Source organism: Protopterus annectens, chromosome 8.part0 (genome assembly GCF_019279795.1).
Source record: "Protopterus annectens isolate FY-2018-M chromosome 8.part0, PAN1.0, whole genome shotgun sequence".
NCBI classification, from domain to species: Eukaryota; Metazoa; Chordata; order Ceratodontiformes; family Protopteridae; genus Protopterus; species Protopterus annectens.
In genome coordinates, this window is record NC_056741.1 from 951,173,936 (window position 1) to 951,186,083 (window position 12,148).

The window sequence follows — 12,148 nt, forward strand, 5'->3', positions numbered from 1 at the left end:
TACAGAGCCAAACCTTTCCTCACCCCCCCCCCAGCTAGGGTAGCTATTGCAAGATCTCACCTCCTCTCTACCCTTAGTGTACTCACCAACCTATCCAAAACCGATCACAACAAATTATCACGATGTTACTATCATATAACCAGATTTGCTACTGGCATGACTTTTAGGATCCACCATTGCCAGAACCTCAAAGCACTGGGATGGCTAAAGTATCCTACCCTTCTACAGTTCAACCATCTTATAGTAGCGCATAAAATACTCCATCAACCTGATAACACCCCTGCCCTCAAAAATATTCTCACCCCTCATTGTGCCCCCAGGCCATTACGCTCAGCTGATAAACTACTGATACTGACCCAAAAATCGAACAACTCTGCAGGCAATGCTATATTTGACAACTCAACTGGTAAAATCTGGAATCCACTTCCTACTACCATTACCAAGGAAACCTCACTACCCCTATTTAAAAGAGAACTCAAAAAATGCCTCACATGTCATTGGCTGTGCTCTTGTTCTAAACCTGACTAACAACTTCACTAATACATGTCTTGATACCCAACCTGCTGTTTAGCCAAGTATCTATGCCTCATAGCATTTGAATGTCTAAGCATTGTGAATTATGAAATCTGATTGTATTCTATGTTCACATTTTCTGACACGTCTGCCAATCAGATGTAAGTCTGCACATTGTGTATATTGACATCTGCCTATATTCTTTGTCTATATTTTTCTAAACATGTCTGCCTGAGTTTATCACTCAGTGATGTATGTACTGTCTCTTTTTTGGTATGTGGAGCTTTTCTCCCAGGCCTCCACTGAAAATGGACACATATCCAGTCGGACTATCCCAGTCAACAAATGTAAAATAAATAAAATGCATTCTGTGGAGAGACATGGCTTGGCTTAATTGTTTGGGGATGGGTATGCAGTTTTATGAAATGATACATCTGGCACTTTCTTCAGAATTCATCTGAGTTGTAGAACTCACAGTCATAATGGAAGGCTGGATAAGAGGTTAGTGCAGCCTTTTTCATAAATTACTTCTTTTTTAAGAATTTTACTCTTTGTGGTTGGTGACAGTGTGATTATAAATGGCTATAATGATTTGTTGCAGTTGAGTTGAATTTTGGAGTAAAGTTTACAGATAATGGCTATATTCTGGTGTTTAAGATTTTGTGCAAATCATTTGGAGAAGGAGTCAGCTTTGTAGGAGATAGCTGCTAGAAGAATTAATGGATGTCACTTAGACTACACACTTGTATATTACAGGTAAGTGAACATTTTCATGTTTCGGAGATTCTTATTTAAACTGTGAATTATTTATGGAGTCTAGTGTCTGCTGTAATTACTGGAGAATTTCAAGTAGAAAGTATGTATACTATATACTTTTTTCCGTGTTGTATGGTTTATATAGTGCAAAGTTTGTTTTTTTTTATTATAGGTTTAATGTTTTTCCATGTTTGTAGATTTCCTGCACTGTGTGTGTTTGTGGAGGGGTGTTATTTATATTGGTAACTGGCAATTTTTTTTCCCTGAAATGGTTGGGAGTCTGGTCTTCCAGGAGGTTTAGCGTGTTCTTTTTGCTTTGCAGGATTTTAGCTCAATTGAGAAGATGTGGTCATTGATGAAGGTTTTAGTGTGTCTAATTAGGTAATTTTTATACAATATTTACTGTGTTTTCCTTTTGTGGATAGTGACAGTAAGTTTAGAATAAGTTTTCTTTGGGGGGTGGGGGTTGTGAAATCTGAGTTCTGACTTCACCTATGGAAGTGATTATGGCCATGTTTTATTGCATTGATACTGGGTTGGTTGTCCTGCTGGCTCAGTTGAAATGGTCTATGGTATATGTTGCAGGAATAAGTAAATGTGTAGTCAGTGAATTTTTGTGTCGTGTTTTGTGCATAAGTAACAGGTTCAAAACTATCTTAATGATTACCATGGTCTTTACAAGTCCAAAATCAGTGATAATTTTAAATATTACCCTATTTCATTTAAAAGGTGTAGGAGAATAACAGGATTTTCATCAATATGGATTTCCTAAAGACCAAGATGTGTGGTACTCTAAGGGGTGGCATTACTGACTAACCAATCTTCAGTGATTTAATAAAAAATTAAAACATTTTATAAAGAGAAGGGTTGTAATATAAAGCAAAATCAGGATAAATGAGCAGTATAAAGTAGTTAATGTCCAGTAATATTGCTTTCACTGTTTTTTCAGTTTGCTTTGTTGTGGTGTGGGTGGCCAGTTATTTCCACTGATATCTGGGTGTAATTTTGTCTTTTTTATTAGTTTGTTTGCCAAGTAAACTGGGTAGACCAATTTATTTTGACAGACAGGACTTGTGTTACATATCCTGCTGATATTATGAGATATCTTGTATACTGTACTGTATTATATTGCACTTCCTTATTAATTTTTACATTTGAAGTGATAATGCTGTGTGCTTTTTGCTCCCGTGTAGAGATTAAGGTTTTGGTTTAGTTCTCCTGTTTATTTTGAATTGGGTCTATATTTGGATAGTTGTTGCAATCACAAGTGATATATGTGGTATATTATATTATAGTATTGTATTGTATGTTACTGGGCTGTAGGCACAGGCAACAATTGTAAGGACTAGGTCAAGAATGATATTTTTACTGGCATCTGATTTCTGGAAAAGTTTAGACAGTTACTGTAAGTTAAATGTAAGCTAGTATAATATATGTATGAATTGCAAAATGAATATGAAGTGGGGAAACTGAAGTTGTTCCTTATCTAAATAAAGTTAGGAAATGAGTGAAAACGGGGAGTAAGGAGGTATCAAGTATGAATAAGGACTTGTTCATATTTAAGAATATTGTTATCCTGGGGTTGAGCAAGAAATTAGACAGATTTTGGCTAAGAAGTATTTAGAATGGATTTAAAGGACTGGAGGGATAATATTGACCTGATGGATATAGGTTTGTGGATAGAGAGAAGAGTCTGAACATACTTGTATAGAATGATATTTAGTGCCAAACAAGCAGATATCAGCTGGATAATTTTATAGGTGGGAATAAGCTGTGTATATGTTAGTTGATGGGATAGTGCTAACCAATTTAGGCTTTCAGTGCTATATATTAGCAAGTTCTGCAAAGGATATTAGTTGCAAATGTTGTCACTTTATGATAGCATTGCTCAAATGTTGCTTTTTGTGATGCCTGGAGGTTAGTAAGAATGGGAGCACAATAAAGTAGTGAGGGGAGGAGCTAAGTAGTGGCAAGTTTATCTTTAGTTGTGTTGCTGAGAAAGTTTTTGGATCTGTGAAGCATTTCTGAGTTTTTGGTAAGTCTTTTTTTATGTTGTTTTGTATATTTATGTCAAACATAAGATTATAGGTTCAAAGTTAAGTACTAGGCTAGTTGCCTTTGCAGGCCATTTTAATTCTAGCCAATTTCCCTTCTTGCGTTAGAAATAACCTATCCTATTTGGTTATAGACTGGTCTTACCTGTCCAATAGTTGATAATTCCTAGTGCTGTAGGACCTTGTTACCGGCCTCTACCTCCTGAGGTCTTCCCCTGCACAGCGTAAGGCAGAAAAGAACTTCGCCCTTTTCGAGCGACTACTCTACTTTTGCTCACAACCTGTAAAAACAAAACAGGTCTTCCCCTGCACAGCGTAAGGCAGAAAAGAACTTCGCCCTTTTCGAGCGACTACTCTACTTTTGCCCACAACCTGTAAAAACAAAACAGGTCTTCCCCTGCACAGCGTAATGCAGAAAAGAACTTCACCCTTTTCGAGCGACTACTCTACTTTTGCCCACAACCTGTAAAAACAAAACAGGTCTTCCCCTGCACAGCGTAAGGCAGAAAAGAACTTCGCCCTTTGAGCGACTACTCTACTTTTGCCCACAACCTGTAAAAACAAAACAGGTCTTCCCCTGCACAGCGTAAGGCAGAAAAGAACTTCGCCCTTTTCGAGCGACTACTCTACTTTTGCCCACAACCTGTAAAAACAAAACAGGTCTTCCCCTGCACAGCGTAAGGCAGAAAAGAACTTCGCCCTTTTCGAGCGACTACTCTACTTTTGCCCACAACCTGTAAAAACAAAACAGGTCTTCCCCTGCACAGCGTAATGCAGAAAAGAACTTCACCCTTTTCGAGCGACTACTCTACTTTTGCCCACAACCTGTAAAAACAAAACAGGTCTTCCCCTGCACAGCGTAAGGCAGAAAAGAACTTACAGCTATTCGAGCGACTACTCTACTTTTGCCCACAACCTGTAAAAACAAAACAGGTCTTCCCCTGCACAGCGTAAGGCAGAAAAGAACTTCTCCCTTTTCGAGCGACTACTCTACTTTTGCCCACAACCTGTAAAAACAAAACAGGTCATTATCTGGTCATTTTAGTATAGACTTTAAAGTAAAGTATTATTTAAGGGTCCTCAGCACTAGCACAAATCTCCCTAGGCTTACCCAAACAAAAATCCAAGCTTGTTTGCATATACTCCACTTAAACTACAGAACACACTCTAAAACTAAGGCAAACTGCTATAAAATTGTAAAACAAGCTCCCAAAGCATAGGCATTGAACCTGGTGTTTGTTTAGATGAGATTACTCACCTGCAAATTAATTATTCAGGAGTTACATCTTGAAACCTGGGCTCTAGTGGCTTAGTGTAAACCCCCAATCCCCATTCTATCCCTGTTACAAAGGTTTGAAATAACCCTTGTCTGGTGCCTTTAATTTCAAATTCCTAGTGCTGTAGGACCTTGTTACCGGCCTCTACCTCCTGAGGTATGTATTAAGCTGTTATTCATTGTTCCTAATAGACTGTTAAATGTATTTAAGTTGAATTGTGTGATTTAATAGTAACTGATGTAACTCTTTTTTGCTACATAGCTACATAATGCAGTATTGAATGGCATGAATATTGTAGCTACTTCTTTCTTTAAAGCTAAGTTGTGTCTCTATAGCTAAATGTGTTTGGTAACCAGACTTTAGTATGACAAGCTCTTTGCAGAGCTGTTCATTAGAGTGAAAATTGAGAGCCTTCTGTATATTTTTTGAAAAGCAGGATATTCAACATTCAACATTCTTTGACTCTCAGACATAAGGCACTGTTGCAGTAAAATGCTAATGTGTTATAATGATTTATGCTATATGTAAAGATATGTGAAGATTTTACTAACATAATTTAGGGGTTTCCTTGGGTAGTCTAATGTTTAAGCTACACAGCTGCTTCTGACTGCCTCTGAAATCAAGCTCTCTCTCTATCCCTCCCAGGTCTTCCCCTGCACAGCGTAAGGCAGAAAAGAACTTTGCCCTTTTCGAGCGACTACTCTACTTTTGCCCACAACCTGTAAAAACAAAACAGGTCATTATCTGGTCATTTTAGTATAGACTTTAAAGTAAAGTATTATTTAAGGGTCCTCAGCACTAGCACAAATCTCCCTAGGCTTACCCAAACCAAAAATCCAAGCTTGTTTGCATATACTCCACTTAAACTACAGAACACACTCTAAAACTAAGGCAAACTGCTATAAAATTGTAAAAACAAGCTCCCAAAGCATAGGCATTGAACCTGGTGTTTGTTTAGATGAGATTACTCACCTGCAAATTAATTATTCAGGAGTTACATCTTGAAACCTGGGCTCTAGTGGCTTAGTAAACCCGCTCATGAGCATTAACCGGCTCGTGCTCGCTCCGCTCCCCGCCCTGCCCCCTATTCCCACCCGCCCCCAGTACTCGTACTTTTATAACCTCAAACCACTCCCCCTACTGTCCACTAACTTCCTGTACCTCACTACCGCCCTCTAAGATCAAATGGAATATGACACCACCCAGGAAGCTTATCATACTAACTCTTTTTCCCCTCCTACTTGTCCCTTACCTAGCTACCCTATATGAAACCTGGTCTTACGTAGGCTTCCACCACCCAGGCTACCAAACCAACCCCTCACCCATAATTAACAACAGAGGCCATGACTCAACTCCCTACTCACCCACCTTGTTAGAACTCGAACGCTATGTAATTATCAAACCTACCAATATTAGGCCAAATGATAAACATTACTACAAACTTCTACTCAAAGCCCTCAAATTCATTACCACTCTGAATCACAGACTAGCCACAGATGGTGATATCCACCCCAACCCTGGCCCTTCCCTTCCACTCAATTGTAATTCCACCCTATCCTCCCCTCCACTTCTCAATCTAAACTCTAGACCCTTTAACTCTCTTCTGACCTGTCATCTAAACATCAGAAGTGTAAACAATAAGATTCACAACCTACATGCCCTTTTAGCTACTTGTTCCCCAGACCTACTATGTCTCACAGAAACCTGGCTTAAACCAAGTACGAAAGACACACAGATAATCCCACCAGGGTATGATATACTAAGAGCAGACCGAATAACTCGTAAAGGTGGCGGTGTAGCCATACTCTACAAAAATACATTACAAATCTCCTTGCCTCTCCACAACCCCTCCTAACAAACAATGCCGAAATTCTACTTGTAAAACTTCAACCAAACAAACATAAAAGCATAAATATAGCATGTATTTACATCCCTAGGCAACAATAATAACAAAACCTTAGAGGACTTTCTCCACTGGTTAACTCAAACTCACACCCAGGAATCCATAGTGTTAGGTGACTTCAACATCGATTGGAATTCCTTCTCATCTAGCTCCCCATCTAGCAGCATAAATCTACATGGCTTTTCTCAGCTCATATCCACTCCTACCAGACTAGGTAAACCCCAAAACAAAGACAGCATCCTGGACTGGATCCTTACTAATAAAGATCCTGACCAGTACTCAGCAGGTACTCACCCAGAGGACATGAGTGATCACTTACTCACCTATGTTATCAAATTCAAAAAAAATCACCCCCTTCTTACAACCATAAAAAAATCAGGAACAATAATAAATTCAACGCCTCCATTTTTCAAACTGAACTTAAAGCCCACAACTGGACAATACTAAAGTCTCTTCCTCTTGAAGAGGCAGTTATCTACTTCAACACCACCTTCCTCAAGATTCTAGATTCCCATGCTCCAATACGGTCCATTAGAACTAAAACCAAAACCGCACCATGGCTCTCTAAGGAAACAAAATCCAAAATCCTATCTAGAAACAAGATGTGGGTCACATGGCGTACCTCTAAAGACCCACACTCCCACCAAACCTTCCGGCAACTTAGAAATGAAACTAAAAGAATGATCTTAAATGATAAAAAAAACTTCTTCCTCCACCTCCAACACAAACACCTTAATAATCCACAAAAATTCTGGGCAGGCTTAAACAAGCTCATGCACCCAGGCCAGGCAATCACCCCCACTCCAACAACTTGCAAACAACAGTGCCCTGTAAACATTGCTAACACATTCAATAGTTTCTTCACAGAAACTATACAATCCCTGGCCACACAATTCAAACAAACAAGCAGCCCACTCCACTACCCATGCCTGCAGAATACTACAACTACATCAGATCATCTATTTACCTTCGATCCAGTACCCATATCCTTTATAACATCTCTTCTTAAAAAACTAAAACCCACTAAGCTAGCAGCTGACCTTCTCCCAGCTGAGTTTCTGCAAAAAGCAGCTGAGGCCATTTCCTATCCCGTCTCCATAATCATAAACTGTACCTTGTCAGAAGCCTTCATCCCCTCCATATGGAAAATGTCCCACATTATTCCTCTCCATAAAGGTGGTAGCTCACTAGAGCTAACCAACTACAGACCTACAGCTATACTCTCACCCCTGGCCAAAATTATGGAAAAGTGTGTCCACAAACAACTGATGGAACACCTCACCAAAAATAAAATTCTAGCTAACTCCCAACATGGCTTCAGGCCAAATCACAGTACCACATCAGCCCTACTATCCTTTTCTAATACCAATAACTTCAGAAACAATAATAAACTATCATCTGCTCTTTTCTTAGACCTCTCCAAGGCCTTTGATATGATGAACCACATTCAACTCCTCCATACATTAAAAAAACTATCACTCAGCAATTCCAAGCTGAAATGGTTCCAATCCTACTTGTCCAATAGGCAACAGGCTGTTCTATGGCAGGACAAATTATCTACATGCCTACCTGTTACACTTGGAGTTCCCCAAGGATCTATTCTTGGCCCTCTTCTCTTCACCATCTTTGTTAATGACCTGCCCACAATCACCCCCCATGCCACATGCATTCAATATGCAGATGATTCGACTATCATCAGCACTGCCTCCAACCTGGCAGACCTCACTGCTTCAACCCAAGACACCTTCAACCTAATAGAAAAATGGTTCTCAAGTCGACAACTAGTTCTCAACCCCAACAAAACAAAACTACTTACTTTCTCACCCACTAACAAGACTCTTCCCCCCACCTTCTCTATTACATCCTCCAATGGAATCACTATATCACCAGAATCTCACACAAAGCTATTAGGTGTTACCATTGATAACTCCCTTAAATTTGACACCCATTTCAATCTTACCATCAAAACCGTCAATAAGCTTGGCTCTCTCTATAAAGTAAAACACTTTCTCACTCCTCACGCTAAAATTACAATTGCCAGCACACACCTACTATCAACTCTTTTCTATGCCTCCCCCCTCTTTACAAACCTAAACAAGACAACCCTTAACAAACTTGCTTCTTGTTACAATCACATAGCTAGATTTGCCACAAATCCCACCTTTAGAACGCACCACTGCACTAACTTGAAGCAACTAGGGTGGTTAGAGTTTTCCAGCCAACTCCATTTCAACCAACTCAAAACGGCTCACCAGATACTGTATCACCCAGAGAAAACACCAGCTCTGAAAAACATCATTCACCCCTATATTAACCTGCAATCTTTACGCTCCTCCAATAAGATCTTAGCTCAAACTACCAAAGCCAATAATTCTGCTGGGGATTCTCTATTCTCAAACTTTGTAGGTAAAATGTGGAACTCCCTACCGATCATGCTCACCTCAGAACCCTCACTGCTACAATTCAAAAAAAAGCTTAAACCCCATCTCAATACTCTCTGGCAATGTCCCTGTTCCAAACCTGATTAACCACTATCATTTACCCTTCTCTTACCTCACTATCCTTAACCACTTTTTAACAAGGCGCCTTGCCTTTGTAACTGACCTATGTTTTTTTTTATATGCTGCTGTTGTTTTTTTTTTCTCAAGATGTGATGTATCTTTATATTGTATTTAGAACTCAACTATCTTCCTTTTTTTGCATTAACAATGTTCATATGTCTGTTATGTACTTGGAGCTTTTCTCCCCGGGCCTCCGTTGAAAATGGACATGTATCCAGTCGGACTCTCCCGGTTAACAAATGTAAAATAAATAAATAATAAATAAATAACCCATAATGAGAATAATCGGGATCATACCATAGATAATTTGAGGAGACTCAAACATAGAATAAAGCATTTGGGAGGGTCATCTGTCCATTATTAGTGTAGGGTGCAATCCTGAGACAAATTTTCTGTTTCCCTTCCATAGATCTAAGTTGCATTTGATAATGGACAGGGATGAACTTTGTTTTATGTGGGTGGGGAATCTGTTCCATAGCTGTATGTAGTATCCTCTGTGAAATATGATGTTTAGATCCCTAGACTGAGTATTCCTGAGGCCATATGACTTATTGATGTGCAGTAAATCCATCAGTAATTGGTTGGAGGATGTCTTCTATGCCAGGCACAGGTCATATCTTAGCAGTTTGTTGGATGTCAAGTATAGTGATAGGGCTTACAGTCAGTTAATGTAGGACATGTTTAAAACTTGTATCCTTTTAGTAAGGTATCTTTGTGGGTTTTCCAGTTGTTGCATGTGTCTGAACAGATACATGCCAAAGGGGGCATTATATGCAATGATTTGCCCAATGAGGGCTGAGTAAAGGGGGTCAATGACATTCTTGGATCTAGCCATAATCCCTTTGTTTGTAATCTGTGCAATATAGAAGGCCTTTCTTACAATAACAGACATGTGTTAGTCAAACATTAGATCACTGTCCACATAAGTTCCCAAATCCTGAACAACTGGCTCAAGTCTTAGGGGCATATTGTCAATGTGGAAGTTCCCTTGGGTAGATGACTTCCCAAAAGATACAGTCATGCACTTTTTGGCATTCAGTTTCAGGCCACGCTTTTGACACCAGTTATTTATTTGAGAGAAACCTTCCTGCGGGAATGCCAAGTCATTTGAGGAATCAGTGACTGTTCCTAGCTTTCAGTCTTCTGCAGAATTAGTCATCGTCATCCACTTTTATCACTAGTATAGTATTATTAACATTATTATTATTAGTCAGTCTTAGTTTTTTCATCCAGTACCTTATCTCATTATTTGCTATTGAAAGTGACTTCAGGTGCTGCATTATTAAACCGGCTTTGTCTCGTCTCCTGATCTCAGTTTCTTGCCTGGAACCGAAGCTGAAACTTTGCCACTCACTTACCTAATTACCTCCTTTTTTGTGACATCGTGCATGACATTAATACAGTTCCAGCCATGGCATCAACTTTCCTTGAAATGTGTGCAAACCTCTGTTCCAGTCCTGTTTTTATTCCCTTTGGAATAAGCTACCAGTATTTACTTGTTCCCCTGCTTCACAATTTGCCTTGGAGTTGCTTATTTAGCTGGCTGAATCAGCAGAGCTACAGCTGGCTGCATTTTTCTGATGCTTATGAAGTCTGAAACTCAAATATGTATCATTATTTAGTGACTTCAATCTTTCTGATTTGCTATAAAAGCACACAATTTATGGGGAACGGACCCAAATTATGGACATTCTGTGAAAGTTTGGACAGTTGAGATATATTTCCCGGGAGTAATGTGTGTGTAGGTGGGGGGGAGGTGCGGTCCTATCCCTAGCCATCTTTAATGTAATACTGGCTTTTAAAAGCTGGTATTGCATTTGCAGTCAAACCTCAGTGCCGTACCACTCCATGTGTGGTCTAAACTGTAGCAACTGTTTGTTGCAGTTTGAAAGTAAAAACAACGCTTTTTATGTAAGATCTGAGCATTGAATTGGTTGAAGGCAGGGTGTGAATGAAACAATGCTTTTTTAACTAAAACATGAGCAGTAAAGCACTTCATGCAGGCCGGTATAAACTGTAGCGACTGTTTGCTACATTGCCTGCAGTACAAAACTGTTAACAACTGAAAGGATCCATCGTACTAATTATAAGTATATCTGTAATCTCTAAATATTTTTGAAGAATGCCCTACATAAGCATGTATGATGTAATTTAAAAATAAGTCAATAATGCATGCATTCCTTTTTACTAATTTTAAAAAAGCACCATGCCAGCAAGATGCCAGTACCCATTCTATGAAAAAAAAAAACCTTTCCTGGCTTCCAAACACCCCAATATAATGTACAGCATGATGCTATAAAAGAATCCGAATAATCTAATATTGCTCTATCAAACTGGATATACCTCAGTCAATTAGATAAATGCAAAGCACTAGATAAACTGATTCCAAATTAATATTGACTGATATTGGCAATACTCCTCTTGTGGAAGTTTTTCTTTCTTTACTTTATGTATCTGTTTGGCATAATGCTTACAAGCGGTATGATCGGTTGTACTATTTGTAAGCATAAGTTTAAAGTCTCAACAGTATGCCGTGCTTTGTATTTCTTTTATATGTACATCCCAAAAGTATATATTTTCAAATAAATAATACAATGCTCCACTAATGCCAGAATTAGAGTTTCAAAGTTCCTAAAGAAAAAAGTAGGGTAGGGATAGTAATGTACGGTACAGTCACAGAGAATGAGCAGTACATATTTTGGATTCCCCAGATTTACAGAAAAGGGTGGTGAGTGTCTATATGCAAATATATATAGATATGTGTGTGTGTGTGTGTGTGTGTGTGTGTATATATATATATATATATATATATATATATATATATATATATATATATATATATATAGATATGTGTGTTTCTGTATGTGTGCATATATATGTATTTTTGTATGTGTGTTTGTGTATGTGTGTTCTCTCGTTTCAATTTTTCCAGTTCTTTTGGGTTTCTAATATCATGTCGGGAATAGACCCCATTCCTAAGTCAAAGTATATGAAAAGTTCATGAAATTAATATAATTTTAATCTTTGATGTTAGCCATTATTGCACTTCACAGCACTCACAATGTGCCAAGTATTCACTCCTTG